General features: G+C 37.3%; 1 non-coding gene across 1 annotated transcript; it reads left to right on the top strand.

The window, feature by feature from the left end:
- On the top strand, window positions 1-163 carry LOC135220374 (U1 spliceosomal RNA). Its single transcript, XR_010315682.1, has one exon. It is a non-coding gene; the product is annotated as a U1 spliceosomal RNA (small nuclear RNA).
- The last annotated feature ends 17,018 nt before the right edge of the window (window positions 164-17,181 follow it).

Below are 17,181 nucleotides of genomic sequence, written 5' to 3'. Positions count from 1 at the left end.
ATACTTACCTGGCACAGGGGACACCATGATCACGAAGGTGGTTCCCCCAAGGTGAGGCTCACCATTGCACTCCGGTGGTGCTGACCCTTGCGATTGACCCAAATGTGGTCAACTCGGGTGCGCAATTTTTGGTAGCGAGGGACTGCGTTCGCGCTTTCCCTCTAACAAATCCATGATTAAAATGAGTTTCAATCAGGGTCCTTAGATGCCTTGTGGTCTGTTTGGCACAAGTAGCATAAGAATTTGGGAGCTTTTGGTAATAAATCTAACCAAAAGTGGCAATAAATTTGGCATTTTTTATCAATATTAAGCTAAGGTAAAAAAAAGAACACATCTTATGTTTCGTTAACAGATTTTAATAATAATAAAAAAAGTAAATAAATACATGGGATCTTTTTTAGTAACTTTGAACCAAAGCGGGTTTCTCTCTTGTTAAACACCGAAATAGGAAGAAGGCATTTCTTAGACATACAGACTCTAAAGCAAATTAATATAAATTTATATCAAAATATGAAAAAGTTGGAAGTTATAAAGTACGTAGTTACAAGAAAGAAACATGAAACAAAATGTTAGCGAATTTCACTGAATAATAACCAACCAATCTATTTCAACAATGAGGTTTTCTCAAATAGCAGCAAGTTCTTGCATTTCATTATCACCTCCCTCATCATTCTTGTTAATAGTATTACAATCTGGCCTTTCATGCATGTTGGCATTAAATCTCTAGAGCTTGTCATCTGTTACTTGAAATTTTTTACAATATGAATTATTCATCATAGTGCGCTATCTTGTCATCTAAATGCTACTAAGAAATTGAAAAGCTGTTTTGTTTCTGAACTTCGATTTGATCAATGAGACCTGGCTGAAAACTCTTTCTACATAGGCATTAGAGGTTGGTAAACTTAAAGCATTCAAAAAAGAAGTAGCTAACTCTCTAAAACAAAGTTCCCAACAGAGTTCTTGAAACAATACATATGACATCAAAAATTTTCCATGTCTTTAAGGTCCACCTGTGAAAATGTCCAGTCAACCAGTCTGATCTTGGTATACGTACCGAGTTTCTAGCTTCTTCAGGTCAGTATTGAAGAAGCCAAATTCCTCTAGATTTAAGAAATGGAATTTTAAATAGTAGCTTGGAGAAAGCAGCATATCCGGGTGAAAACACTTCAATAAGGTATGAAAACCTCGTTTTTCTGGAAGTTGTCTGGTTACCTGATTCACTGCTGTGACCAGAAACTTGACACATCTACTATTTATCTTATGCTTCTGTTCCCGTGTTAGGTTTGATTCCTCTAGCTTCTTGTAGAATTTTGCTCCTAAATCCATATCGTTAATGGAACGTATATGCGACTCTTCAACAATTACATACGTATTTTTGACAAGATCACCCTTATACACTCTACTTCTTAGTGATAAATAAAACATGTTGAGGTCACTAAACAGTTGGCATTGGTTTTCATTTGTGTGCTGAAAAGATGCATTCATCTGCTCAAATTCATTGATAAGTGGATATTGTGAGGACCAGATAGTAAGACAGGTAGCTGGGTACTGATGATTTATTACAGACAAACTGAGCTAACGAACAATTTCATGAATTATACATATGCGGAAAGGCCGTGGAACGCTCTATAGAATGGTTAAAGGAATAACGCGGCTTGATGATGGGATACAATAAAAATATAGAAAAAGCGTAGTCCTTACAATATGTAAAAACTAGGTATTAATAGTTTGCCATATCATTTAGCATATCCAAAAGAACTCTATACATATAATTTTTTACATAGGTAATTGACCTGAAATATGCATTAAGCTCATGCCATCGTGTGATGACTGAAAAAATAACTTTTCCAGCCACAAGCCATCTAGTTTCTGATGGGCTGATGAAATTGCTAGGATGTAAGTTAGGAATATTGGCATTCATAACATAGAATAGCTTATCATATTCAGTTCGTCTCTCAGAACTAAATTTAAACCACTTTGATATTTCGATTAACAGAAAATCAAGGTAAGAGGGAAGTTCTGTAAAAGCATATTTTGCACACAAACTTAAACTGTGGCAAATGCATTTCATTAAAACCTAATGAGGGGGATGTTCTTTATTTTGGTGAAGACTGAATTATGAGCACCGCATAAATTAGAAGCGCCATCTGTGCCTTACCCAATTATATTACTTAAGGGGACTGAATGTTGGTCCAAAAATCACCTGATATCTGTAAAGAGTGCAAGAGATGTGGTGGAGGTAACTGGCAAGAGAGTCAGAGATGTTGTAATATCATCTGCATTTTCCTCCTTGAAAAATCTTACACACAAAAACAAATGCTTTGTGACTAATACATCTGTGGCCTCATCAATTATGAGAGAGAATGTATATCTTAAATTAATTACATCATCTAACAGACAAGAGTGTACAATATTCTTTGAAATACTTGAAAAGTTAGTTCTATGAATTTTCATGCTGTGTAATAAGTCACTTTTGCCATTGCTGTATGACATGCAATTGCAATATTCCACCTAATATAAAATATTTTCATTATTTTTTAACTAGAACCAAAATACATAGTGACATTACGGGAAACTCTTATGTCTTCAGCCAGTTTTGTATACTTTTGAGATTTAGCTTGCATTTCAACACTTCTTTTTATTCCTGACCTAACTCTTGCATATTCTGCAACACAGGTCCTAATCAAAATCTATTTTTGAAACTTTCATTAGTAGATATTGATTTGGCCACTTTTGAGGATAACAAGGTTTCTGTGTACTTCTGCTGCCAGTTTGAAGCATTTACACTATATCTAGAATAGCACCTTAAGAACTAGCGTAAAAATGTGGCTCATAGCGCAGCATAAAATCTGGAGTAGAGCAATAATTTCTTAGTGAATTTCTAGCGTATTCATACAATACCATACTTTCAAATTTTAGTATTCTATATATATATATATATATATATATATATATATAATTATATATATATATATATATATATGAATACTTATCACATCACCGTGATTCATATAAATCATTCGAGCTACAGATGTCCTTTAATATCTAATTCGCTCTACCTCAGAATTGATATATTTTCATATATGTACCGAAGGGGAATTTTTAGTTGATAATAATTTCGTCCCCCCATGGGATCGAACCACCGTACATTGGACAGGAAACGAAATCAGAACGGACAGTGACGTTATCGAGTCAGCCAACAGAGAGGCTATAAGTTTATATCGATTCTGACCATTACAAATCACCGTCGATCTTGGTGTTTTCGTAATTAGAATCAATATGAAACCCCCTCAACCATGTTAGCCGATTCGAACGTTTGACCAACGTAGCCTTGTTATGAATACTTATCACATCACCATGATTCATATAAATCATTCGAGCTACAAATGTCCTTTAATATCTAATTTGCTACCTCGGAATTGATATAAACTTATAGCCTATCAGGCCCTTATTTCCTACACGTAAATATGGTAGTTGGGTAGTGTGCAGGTCATATATTAAATGTTTGTCTCTTTCCATACTTGTAACTATTGCTTTCTCTTGTTCTCTTAATGTCGTCATCCAGTGGCTATCCAGCAGATAGTATGCCTTTGTCATGGGGACAGAATCCTTTAGTTGTCTCCCTAAGGCTGTGTTGGCAATTTATCAGTGTCTCTAAGGAGTGTTCCTATACTGCATGAGAGCTCTGGCTGCTGCATCTGTATCAAGACTGCCATCTCTTCTTTCAGATTATCCCTGATTATATTTTTGGCAGAGCGAACAGCTACTTCCGCTCATCCATTTGACTAAGGGGAATGTGCTAATGAGATATAAAGTTTACTCCTCATCTCCTGTAAGTATCCAATATCTGAGTGCTCGTTAGGTTTGTAGCCCCATTGGGAGGTATATATCCGCTGGAGTGCCCCGCCAGCAAAACATCCATATCACAAGGATAAGTTTTGATTATGTTACGCCACTGGCGAAGTGTGGCACTTATAGCCAGCCAGTCAACCTGTCAGCATAAGCTAAAAAGTCAGCCACAGTCTTTTGAAAGAAATATTCTGGCAGCTGGGTGGGCAGAAAACGTTCTTGTTGTTGGTAGGTTGCATATACATTGCATGTCTCACATTTAGTTCTTTGAATTTTTATGCCTTCTTCCATCCCAGGCCAATACACAGACTGCCATCCCTATGTAGCATTGAATGTATTCGTTGGTGGCTGGCCTGAGTGCAGACTGCTTGCCACATTACCTCTTAAGTCACTTGGTGCCACCAAACAAACATATCCATCATCAAATGAATATGCTACTTGCCAACTCACTAATGTGGCCTAGTCTCTTTCATATCTGAAAAAACAGTTTCAGTGCAGATTCTACAAAATTTCTACTTCTGGGCCAGCCATCTTTTCAAACTGTCCAGCTATAGCTGGTAATCTGCTTCTTCATTTGTATATCTCTTGACAAATTGACTCTCAAGAACAGTGACATCATTCCCTATATGCCTTGCAAAATGCAATAACCATAGCAGGTGCCCCAACGTCCACATCTTCAGAGTCTATGGTATTGTAAGGATAATGCTTTTTCTATATTTTTATTGCATCTCATCATCAACCTGCGTTGTTCCTTTACCCATCCTGTAGAGCATTTTACGCCCTTTCTTTTGATGTATATATGTCAGGAATACGTCCCATCTATGTAATATTTTTCATGTATTTTCGTCTATGAAGAACCAGATTCACAGCTGGGGCCCTGTCCCTTTTGTTTATGCGTTCGTGCCTGATGGACACTATTTCCGTCCGCACCCGTCTATGTCAACCCAGTTCGTCTGTAATAAATAACCAGAGAGTAAGACAGGTCTTACTCTCTGGTCCTCCCAACTGGTGACTTCCCGGAGTCGGTGACACAGCGGTTTAGGCCCAGCCTTTAATGGACTAATTACAGCCGCTCACATTCCGAGGACAACACCAATGCCATTAACAGACCCATTATGGCACAGCTTCCCAGCATGTTTTAGCATTTTTTGAGGACGGGTCCCCCTGATCCCAACTCCTTGACGAGGTGGGGGGCTTAGGGATCCACTGAAGAGAGAGTATGCCCCTTTACGCCTATACTCTCTGCTGTGGATCCAACTGAACATTGGGACCTTTAACTCCTTTACTCCTCCTCCTTATAAATTTTCCCCTTTCCCTTCTTCTTCTTTCGTTGACGACCCTGGCATGGTTTTGGACTATTGAATTGACAGCTCTTTTTACTTGATGGAGGGTGGAGTTGGATGGCATGCCTCTCCACCCGTAAAACTAGAGTACCTGACGTGGTTGAGCGAGGGGAAATTTTTAAGTCAAGCCATGCCCACAGTGCTGGGTCCGATCTCATGGGACTGACGACCCTTAAGGCACTGTGGGTATGGCGTATATCCAGGTGAGGGACCCAGGGCAGTTACCAGTGTGTGTAAAGGCATTGCCCCTCCCCCGGTTGGGCCTCCTTGGTGAGAGGGACCTCATCCTGGATGAAATTTTTGTAATACTATATATGGAAAAAAAAATTAACCTCGCAACGACTTATGGCATGGCAATGGACTGTTCTCAGGATAACTCAAATAATGAAAATCAGAGTGGTATTAAGACATTATTACCATACAATAAACCCAAAAGAAATAGATATCGCCAGGACCCAACCTTGATTCACTTTGATTCTCTCTTTTGGGAGTCAAACTGGTCAAGGTTTTTGAACTTAGAAGCTGACAAAGATATATCTTTATTAAAATTAGAAAATTACCTATTGAATCGATGCCCATCGCAAGAGATGAGCATAAGACAAATTAAAAAAAGGGAATGGTTGGTTGAAACAACAACCAAAAACCAATCGGAAAATTATCAATGTATAAAAAATATAGATAACATAAATATAAAGGTTACAAGGCATGATACAATGAACAGTGTGCAAGGCACAGTAGTAGTACCAAATCTTGAGGATGAAACATTAGATAGATTAATACTTTTAGATTCATTAAAGAAAAGGTACAATAATGTTGAAGACTGCGAAGTATATGAGGTCCCAAGCAGGAAAGACAAAAGTCAAAATATCAAAATAGCCAAGATAAAGTTCAGTGGCCAAACCTTACCCTTAAAAATTAAAATGCTAGGATTAAATAGGGAACTAAGACCTTATGTTCCTAAACCTATGCAATGCAAGAACTGTTGCAAATATGGTCATACAGCAATTAAGTGTAGGAATATTTATAGATGTGCCTTTTGCAGCTCGCAGGACCATAAAACACGCTGGGACTGTGGCCAACCCAAATGCGTCAATTGTGGATTAGAACATCATGCCAGATCTAAATTGTGTGCGTTCTATATCTACAATACAGAACTTAAATGACTACAAGAACGAACTGGAATGACGATAAGAGAAGCAAAGTGAGAACTGAAAGTGAGAGGATTAAATGACCCAGCTAAGAAATTTAGGTATGCAGACACCTCAAAGTCAAGCAATACCAGAACTGAGACAAATGATAATAATAGAAATAAAGAAATACCACCACAAAAAATACAAGATGAAAAGAACTCTTCAAAACATACATAATATTACGACTGTGGAAAATCGATTTAGCTCTTTATCGGAAATTGAAATAGATAATGACATAGAGGAAAACAAAGAAGAATTAAAATCACAAGAATGTGAAAAACAGATAATACTACTCGAAAGAGACAACTGGATAAGACACCACCTAATTCCACCAAACAAGTCTGTAAAAAGATAAATAACCCACCAATCTCGCCGAAAGCTAAAGTTCAGAAACAAAACACTAATATTCCACTGTCTCCCATAGTAACAATAGTACCTCTAGGAACCGAATCACAAAATTCAGATGAAATGGAAAACCAAAATACAGGTCACTACAGTGAAAACGAAGAAATTCAACCATCACCAATTATAGGCGCCACCGGAAAAAACAAGGAAAAACAACAAACTGAGAAACATGAACATACATGCGGCTGCAGTAAATGCTTTATAGCAATGTGCCACAAAAATAAGACTATAACTAAAGACAGCCTAACCAACACCATAAGAAATTTCATGAGGAATAGGAGTAAGGAAAAAACAAACATCAAATCTCATGAAGAAGGTTGTATGTGTATTGAACACTTAGAATATTACAAAGAGAAACACATCAGTGTTGTAGATAATATTCTAAAGAAAATCAAAATGGAAAAATCAAATCAAGATAGTAAAAAAGTAACAGTTAGCGAAAGTAAGATTCAAACTACAACAAAAAATGAATCAAGACCTACAAAAATACAAATTAACTTATAAAAAATGTTAAGAAAATATCAGCTTTAATAATCTAGGGTAATTTGACCACTTATATTACACCATTCAATCGTTATATAATTCAATGGAATATAAATGGATTATTAACGAGAATGCACTTAGGGGAAGTCCAACGACTTATTAGCGAACATGAACAATGATTATATGTATCAACACATAGGAAAACGTGTTCCAAAAATAGGTAAATATCTATTAGCTACAACATCACAGGAAAATGAAAATAATTTAGGAACAGCAATATATGTCCATAATAAAATTATATACGACAAATTAGATATAGATTACACTGAATTGCAAATTTCAGCAATAACAGTGAAAATGGAAAATAATGTGTTTGATATAATTAACTTTATACAATCAGCCTAATAAAAAGTATGATTTAACAAATTACAGAAAATAATAAAAGAGTTTAAGAATCCAATATTAATGTAGGAGATTTCAATGCGCATAACTCAATATGGGACTATAACAACATTACTCCAGATAAAGATGGAGCAAAAATAGAAAACTTAATGAACGCTAATAATCTTTGTTGTCTGAATGACAGCGAAGTAAATACATATTATTCCAGAACCCATGGAACATTTTCCACAGTAGATGTCACCCTTTGTTCAACAAATATAGTTGACAGACTAGATTGGAATATATGTGATGACTCCTACTCAAGTGACCATTTTCCCATAATAATATCCTTATTAAATAATGAACCAAAACCATATTCTCCACATTACAACATGCAAAAGGCAGATTGGGACATTTTTTACTTTCATACCGATAAAATACCGCCCTATGATTATTTGAGAAATCACAATGAGACGAACGATTTCATTGTGTCCTTCATTAAAAAGGCAGCAGACAAAGCTATTCCTCATCAAAAACCCCATAATAAAAAACTTAAAGTCCCTGGTGGTCAGATGATCTAACTGAATTAGTACGAGAAAAACACTCTCTAGCAAGAAGGTTAGATACTCTAAACAGAAGATTCAATAAAGTTAATAAATCAAAACCATTCACAGAAGAAAATATATTAAAAATGACAATTTTACTATTAGAAATAGATGTATTAAAACCTTTATATAATAAAATATCAGCCAAATTTAGAAAAGAAGTAATAAAAGGTAAAATAATATCTTGGAGGTCCTATGTGTCGGAAATAACAAGCGAAACATCCATTCAAAAAGTATGGGAAAAATTCAGAAAAATAAACGGAACAAACATTAGACCACCCAGACAAGCTATATTAGATAATGGAAATAAAATTTTAGATCCCTTCGAAATAAGTAACATACTTGGGGCAAGTTTTGCCAAAATAAGTAGTGACGAAAATCTAGACAAACATTTTAAAAAGTAAAAAACAAAGCAGAGTCTATTATACTTAATTTTGAGACAAAGGGAGATATATATAATAAAAAGTTCAATATGGAAGAGTTAGAATATGCTCTCTTGAACAGTAATAAATCTGCCCCTGGAGGAGACGATGTTTGCTTTGAGATGATTTGCCACCTAGCACCTTTGGCAAAATCATACTTATTAAAATTTTACAATCATTTATGGCTCCAGAACTTGTTTCCAGACAAATGGCGAAATGCAATAATAATTCCTATACCCAAACCAGGAAAAGATGCTAGTAATGTGAATAATTATAGAACCTATCTCATTAACAAGTGTATATGCAAGTTATGGAGAAAATGGTAAATACACGACTTACATGCGGCACATTCGTGAAAATAAAATTTTAAGTCCTACACAATTTGGTTCACAACGTAATAGGTCTACATTAGATTCTCTGTGTAGTTTGGAAGACCATATACGTAGAGGATTTGAAAGAAAACAAATTACAATAGCTGTCTTTTTTGACATTCAAAAGGCATACGACACTACATGGAGGTATGCAATATTAAAATCTTTACATAATAATAACATCCGGCGGCCATCTTCCTAAATTTATTAAAAAACTTTATGACTGACCGCACTTTTCAGGTGAGAATAGATAATGTTTTTTCCAAAACTATTTCCACTTGAAAATGGAGTACCACAAGGTAGCGTCCTTAGTGGTACTTTGTTCACATTGGCAATTAACAACATCAGTAACATGCTACCGGTTGGAATTAAGAGTAATTTGTATATGGATGATTTGCAATATATTACACAGCATCACGCATAAAACATGCAGAAAGAATGATTAATAAAACTATAATAAAAATAGATGAGTGGGCCTCATCAGTAGGATTTAGATTTTCCATAGAAAAAACCCAAGCGGTCATTTTTTATAAAAGTAAAATTTGGAAAAAAGGTGAAGAAGCAGAATTAAAAATGAGAAACCATAATATACCAATTAGCCAAACTGCAAAATTTTTAGGTTTAATATTTGATGCACACCTCAACTGGAAAGCCCATATAACTTACATAAAATCGAAATGCAAAAGAGCATTAAACCTAATTAAAAAACTTTCTCACACAAAATTGGGGAGCTGATAGACATACTCTTACTATACTTTATAAAGCAACAGTGCTATCAATTATTGATTATGGAAGTGAAATATATGGGTCAGCTTCAGAAGCAGCACTGAAAATATTAAACCCAATTCACAACGAAGGCCTAAGAATATGCACAGGAGCATTTAGATCCTCACCAGTCTCCTCTGTACAAGTTGAATGTGGCGAACTGCCACTATCCCTCCATAGAGAATTCATAACCTTGAAAAGTGCATTAAGAATCAAGGCAAGTGATTCACCAACTAAAAGTCTATTTGAGTTAAGGGATGTCTTTATCAAAAACGTCCATTCACCACCTTTCCCAATTAGAGCTAATAGACTGTTAGAGTCATTAAATATAAATATACAAGTACCTCCAATAGTAAAGTTACCACCCCATTGGACTATGATTAAAGTAAAGACTTGCACTCACTTGAAATATTTATCAAAAAGTTCCGTATATACCCCAGAACACCATAAACAAAAAACCATAGAACATATAAGACAAAAAAGTTCACATTATGCAATATATACCGACGGGTCCAAATCGCAACATGGCGTAGGATAATATGCAGCTATATCGCAGAACAAAACATATAAATTTTCTTTACCCAATCATGCCTCAGTCTTCACAGCTGAGTTGTGCAATTAAAGTAGCTATCAAAATTATAAAGCAAACTTCAATTAATAATTTTGTGATTTTTAGTGACTCGAGAAGTGCCATAGAAGCTCTTCAGAATTACAATCCAAAAAATAATATTGTACAGCAAATTCAATTTGAACTCCACAAATTATATAAAAATGGCAAAAATAAGAGGAAATGAAGAGGCTAATAAAGCAGCTAAAGAAGCAGTCCAAATGATAAAAGCAAATGTAAACATCCCCACCAGTAATTATATAAGATATATAAAAACAATAATTGTAAATAAATGGCAAAACGTATGGGCTGAAGAGCCTGAAAATAATAAATTAAAACAAATAAAACAGGATGTTAACAAATGGAGTTCAGCATATCAAAGAGAGAGACATGCTCAAGTAATCCTGACACGCCTCCGTATAGGCCACACTCGTCTGACACACGGGCACTTGATGAGCAACCCACGCGACCCTGCTCCAGAGTGTTCAGAGTGCAAGGAGTTGGTAACAGTCAGACATGTCTTGTGCGAGTGTCCAAAGTATGACCAGCAGAGACTGTCAACTTTTGGAAATAAAACAATAAAAGAAATTTTGACAGAATCTTTTACATTTTCAGTAGTTCCAATTTTGACTTTTCTGAGGAACTGCAATTTAATTGATAAAATATAAGTTTTTTTTAGTGAATTTTAAAACAAAATTTCAAAAATTTAAAACTTAATTCCGAATTTTAATATACCGTTTTAGTATGTATGTAAGGGAACATGAGTAAATGTATTTATTGTGTGTGTGTTCTAGTATGAAAGCGTTTGCCTTTGTGCATTTTTTTTAATTTATCCTGAATGACCAATTTGGTCCCAGTTCTGGCCTAAGGGCTAGACCTGGCATTTTATCTAATCCTTCGGGCCGGCCCTAGGAGAGCTGAAGGTCAGCTCAGTGATCTGGTAAAACTACTTTTATAATAATAATAATAATGAGGACGGGTAGCTGGGTGCTGGTCTGCCAACAAAATCAGACGACGGCCCAGAAACATCCATCCAACATCGCTGCTGTGGACCTCCTCAATCCCCCTGACACCACCGTCGCTCCTGGGGCTCGCTTGGCCTGCCCAACATTGCTGCCACACCTGTGGACCAACTCACCCTTCTGACACCGTCGCCTGTTGTCGTCCTTGGCCCACCGACACCTCTGCTGCACCTGTGGACCTCCTCTGCCTGCTGACGCCGCTACCTGTTGGCTTCCTCGACCTGCTGACGCTGCTGCCTCACTTGTGGTTCCACTCTGCCCACTGGATGCCGCTGCCACGCTGGGTACTTCCATAGCCCAATCTACACCGCCGCCGTACCTGGGGAACCCCACAGCCCGTCCCCACGTCGCCACCACAGTCGACAGTAGAACCCCCCAGGCAACCGCCAGGGGAGGCATCCTGTCAGCCAGCAACGCCGAAGGACTCGGCATTTGATAACGCCCCACAACAAGGTCACAAGGACACGGGGTCTTCTCCTGCCTCCAAGATATTTTTTCATCTAATAATTATTCCATAATCATTGTTTTGGGGGCGGGGGGGTTGGAGTATTTGTAAGGACAACGCTTTTTCTATATTTTTATTGCATCTCATAATCAGGCCGCATTGTTCCTTTACACATCCTCTAGAGCATTTTACGCCCTTTCTTTTGATGTACCCCTCATACTGGGACCACCTTGACATGGTGATGGGGCTCTTGAACCCTAGGAATTGGTTCCCGGGTTCAGATTCAAAAGTTCCATACATTATATGTATGTATATCTATTTGGATGAATTTTTTGGAATTTTCCACTTTTGCAGAAATTTATTGGACCTGTTAAACAGAAAAGATATCACAGCTGGGACCGAGTTTATATCTGAAGCTAGATAGTAGGAAGAAACTTTGGCAGGACCATCAACTGCCCGATAATCTTCGGACCTGAGAGATATCAGGCAGAACTATTCTGCAGGGCTGGACCACGGATTCCAGGGGGGTCTAGTTTTGGGGATATGACTCTCAGTATTCTGTCCAGTTTGCCCATAATGTGATTAGGGTGGGGATGATTGTATTCCTGTAATACTCTGTCTTATCAAGTGGGTTCGGTTTACACTTGGGCCACTCTAATCATGTTGTGCCATCCCCTGTGGGGTAGGGTAGGGACACGGACATTTTTGAGTCGGTTCTCACTTGTGCCATTAGTGGAAGAATAAACTCCATGAAAGGCTGATGATATCTTTTTAAGGTTTTCAGGTTTATTTTTTTTTTTACCAATACTTTGATCTTTATGAATAATACAAATATGTAAAGATTCAAGTACCCATGGGCCCTTTGATGGTAGCAAATTGGCACAGCTGATGACTGCTGTAACCTCCACTGACAACCTTCCTCTGGAAAAATCAATAAAATCTTCCAGTGTAATTACACTGAAACCCTATGATCCAGCACTGAGTAAAGGGAAATTGTGCAGAAATATAGTGTCTGAGATAGGACCCGGAATATTTAAAAAAAAAAAAACTCATATGATAAGTATTTGACTTTTAATCTGGAAGAATCTAGTTGCAATATTTTGAATGTATATAGAGATATTACCAAGTATTGTGGCCGAGAGCCTAAGATTTCTTCTGAGGGTTGAGGAAAGCTGACGGTGGGATCTACCTTGGCAAAAGAAAGTGACAAACTGAAAACATTATTACACCTTGGAGGAGTTAAAGTAGAGTGCGCAGTGCATGCTTTTTGGAATTACTCCAAGGGAATGATATATGCACCCCAGCTTATGACGTACTCAGAAGAAAAACTTGTAGAAGAATTAAAAGATCAATGTGTAATAAGAATTGAAGGAATGAAGAAGAAGACAAATGGTGTCCTTGTCCCACTTCCCAATTTAATTGTTACATTCAATTCTACTCGATTGCCTAGTATAGTGAAAGCAGCCTGGTTATGTTTCAAAGTTAAACAATATATCCCAAGACCGAGGAGATGTTTTCATTGTCAAGAATTTGGACGTATGTTAGGCTTTTGTCGACAGAAACTACAAGGCAAGCCTGCCACTTGTGTCAAATGCAGTGAACCAGAGCATGGCATATGTAATAAATAAGCCAGATGTATACATTGTGGAGACAATCATCCATCATCTTCACTTACATGTGATGCAAAAAAGAAATTCAAACATTATGAGTAACCAAATGTATCACATTTAGAGAGGCAAAAGATAAAGTATTGAATCAGTATGTTAGACCAGGAGTATCCTTTTCCAGTGTTGCTGCCAACCGAAGAAGAAACATAAATGTTACCAAGGATAATGTAAATAAAAATCCAGTGACGACCTGTACTCATGCCTCTTTGGAGGTAGCGCCAGTGATTGCTGGTGCTCTTGCCTCTTTAGAGACTGTGCCTCTTTGGGGGCAGTACCAGTTGATTCTGGCCCTCCTGCATCTTTGGAGGTGGTGCTGGCACTCCTGCCTCTGTAGAGGCTGTACCAGCTGTAAATTGTGCCTCAGATGCTTTGGAGGATGCACCAATGTCCGATCATCACACCCATCCTCAGGCAGCACCAGCTTTGTTTGGTGTTCCTGAGACTGATAACCTCTGAAAAGGAAGGCAACTATAAACAATCAGTCACCTTCCAGAAAAAAGGAACAATTCAGTAAGCTGAAAGCTCTTAAAAGAGGCTCCAATCTAACAGCCTCTAAAGGAAAGTAGAATTCATTAATTTTTTCCGGTAGAACTGTCAGGGATTAAGAGATAAATGAGAAGAGTTCAGGCTGCTCATATCAGAAGTGTCTCCTGTTTGTATAGCTCTGCAGGAGACCATGATTGGTAATAATATGTGCCTCAGCCCACGAGAGTATACAACCATGGTGGTGTCGTTTTGTATGTTCGAAATGACACCTCACAAAATCATATTAGTATCCAATCAGCATTGCAAGTGATAGGTGTGCAGATCCATTTGAAGTCTTCCCTATCAATGCATTTAAATCTCTTATTCAACAGTTACCACGTCCTTTTGTTATTTTGGGAGATATAAATAGCAGAAACCCTCTTTGTGGTGACATTGTCACCCATCAAAGAGGAAGGTGCATAGGTTCAATTGTAGAAGATGAAAATGTGGGGATCCTCAACTCTGGGGAGTCTACACATTTTCATGTTCAAACAGGCATGTTATCAGCAATTGATCTATCTATATGTAGTTATGACTACCTTATTGACTTTAATTGGAGAGCTAAAAATGATAGATTTACCAGTCACCATTTTCCAATAGTGGTGAGTGTAGCATCAAGTCCTCCACCTAAATGGAACATTGGTAAAGTTGATTGGGCAACATTCCAGGAGCACAGCTCAATACATGACTCTGCTGATGACTTTCCCTGTGTAGATGATGCTCGTGACATTTTGAATACAAAAATGTTCTCAACTGGTCTTCAATCTATACCTAGGACTTCGGGCATATTTATCTGCTGACCAGTTATGCCAGGAAACTCACAGAACTATGAGATCTCCCCTCATCAGATACTGCAAACGAAAATCTGAGTATTACTGTGTTGAATTTCGAAAAGCAAGAGCTCATTTTCACATGGAAATAAAAAACAGAATAAAAAGACTCGTGGACGATCTTCATATCTTCACTAAATTCGAAAACTCCTCTGACTCTAGTTTGGAAGAGAGTTTGAAAAATAGCAGGCAAGCTTATTCCTTGTTAATTCCAGTGATCAAGATCAATGGGTGTGAGGTAGCAGACCCCCGGTTAGTGGCAAATAAGTTTTCTAATAATTTTGCTAGTGTTGCAAAGAAAAATTATGATAGACCCAATTCAGCTCAAAGGTGGCTAATGGAACAGGTCGAAATTGATTTCAATACATTAAGACATGAGAAATACAATTTTCCTTTTACTATGAGAGAATTTGCATTGAACTTGAATAAATGTAATGAATCAGCTCCTGGACTGGATGATTAAACATATTCAGTGATTAAGCATACCCCTGAAAATACCAGACTTATTAACAGAATTTACCAAGAACATGTCTTCCCCAAGGTTTGAGAGATGTGAAAATTACTGTCATTCGTGAAACCAGGAAAAGATCCATTCAAGACAAAAAATTATCGTCCTATTGCATTGACATCATGTTTGTGTAAGATAATGGAAAAAATGGTGAACACACGCTTGATGTGGTACTTGGAACGGGATAAATATCTGTCACCTGCTTAGTGTGGCTTTCGAAGTATGCACTCGGATGAAATCTTCAATATGTGAAGCTTTTGCTGACAAGCAGCATCACATCACTGTTTTCTTTGATCTAGAGAAGGCATGTGATATAACATGGAGATATGGCATTTTGAATGTAACCTGAGAGGCAATTTGCCCCTCTATATTAAGACTTTTTTAAAAAATAGGTTATTCAGATTCAGGTTGGAGCAACAATGCCAGATGTATTCAATCAAGAAGAAGGAGTACCACAAGGAAGTGTTTAAGTGTAACCTTGTTCGCCTTGGCAATCAATGGGGTTTCCAAAATAATTCCCCCAGTTATAACATATACCTTTTTTGTTGACGACCTTTCGATTTCCTTTGCAGCAAAAAGGAGGGCAGTGGCTGAACGCCGCCTTCAGCTCTGCATTTATAATATAGTAAAGTGGGCTGAGGTTAATGACTAAATTTTCTGCCAGTAAAACAGTAACTATGCACTTTTGTCGTATAAGGGGACTCCATCCTGATCCAGATTTATTCATACATAAGCAGAGAATTCCATGTGTTAGTGAAACAAGGTTTCTTAGGTTGATTTTTAATAGCAAGCTTATCTGGATTCCACATCTGAAATATATTAAGGCAAAATGCTTGAAAGCAATGAATTTACTGAAAGTCTTGTCTCACACTTCGTGGGGTGCAGACTGAGCTCAGATGTTGAGACTATATAAAGCCTTGGTCTTTTCAAAATTAAGTTATGGGTGTGAAGTGTACACTTCTGCAAAGCCAAATAGCCTTAAAATGCTGAACTCAATTCATCATGGAGGAATACGGTTATGTAAGGGAGCATTTTAAATCATCTCCAACCTAGAGCTTGCTTGTAAGCTGATGAGGTGCCAATAGATCTTCATTACAAGCATCTACTATTTTGGAGCTGGTATAGATTCCAGCATTTGTATGAGAGAGGAAAGGCATTGGCAGTTTTATGAAAATCACCTCAAGCAACCTCATCCGTTCGCTTTTAAGAGTAAATTTTATTGTCAGTGAATTAAACATGCCAAGGATTGAGATTTTACCTGCAAAATATTCAGTTCCCCCCTGGAACTTTCCAGAGGTAAAATTCTGTAGATATTTTAATTTTACCAAGACTGAATTTCCCAGTGAGGCCATGTGGTCAATATTTTTAGAACATTCCTTGCAACATGATACCTCTACTGCAGTTTTCACGGATGGCTCAGTCAGATGCTGGTGTCGGCTTTAGTGTAGCCTTTCCTGATATGGAGAGAAGCAGGAGGTTATCATCTGTTGCATCAATTTTTACAGCAGAATCATATGCAATTTTGAAGGCTTTAAAGGAAATTTTAATTCAGAATGAAAATAATCTTATTATATATTGTGACTCAAAGAGTATTCTTCAGTCACTGGAATATTTTAACTCGTTAAACCCTCCGATTTTAGATATATTGGAATGGCTACTTTTACTGAAAAGAAGAGGGAAAGAAGTAAAGTTCTGTTCGGTTCCTTCCCATGTTGGGGTGGCTGGGAATGAGAAAGCTGACCAACTTGCAAAGTCAGCGGTCA

This window comes from Macrobrachium nipponense, chromosome 1 (assembly GCF_015104395.2).
Source record: "Macrobrachium nipponense isolate FS-2020 chromosome 1, ASM1510439v2, whole genome shotgun sequence".
NCBI lineage: Eukaryota > Metazoa > Arthropoda > Malacostraca > Decapoda > Palaemonidae > Macrobrachium > Macrobrachium nipponense.
The sequence above is the reverse complement of the archived record's forward strand: the minus strand, read 5'-3'. Positions and strand labels throughout refer to the sequence as shown.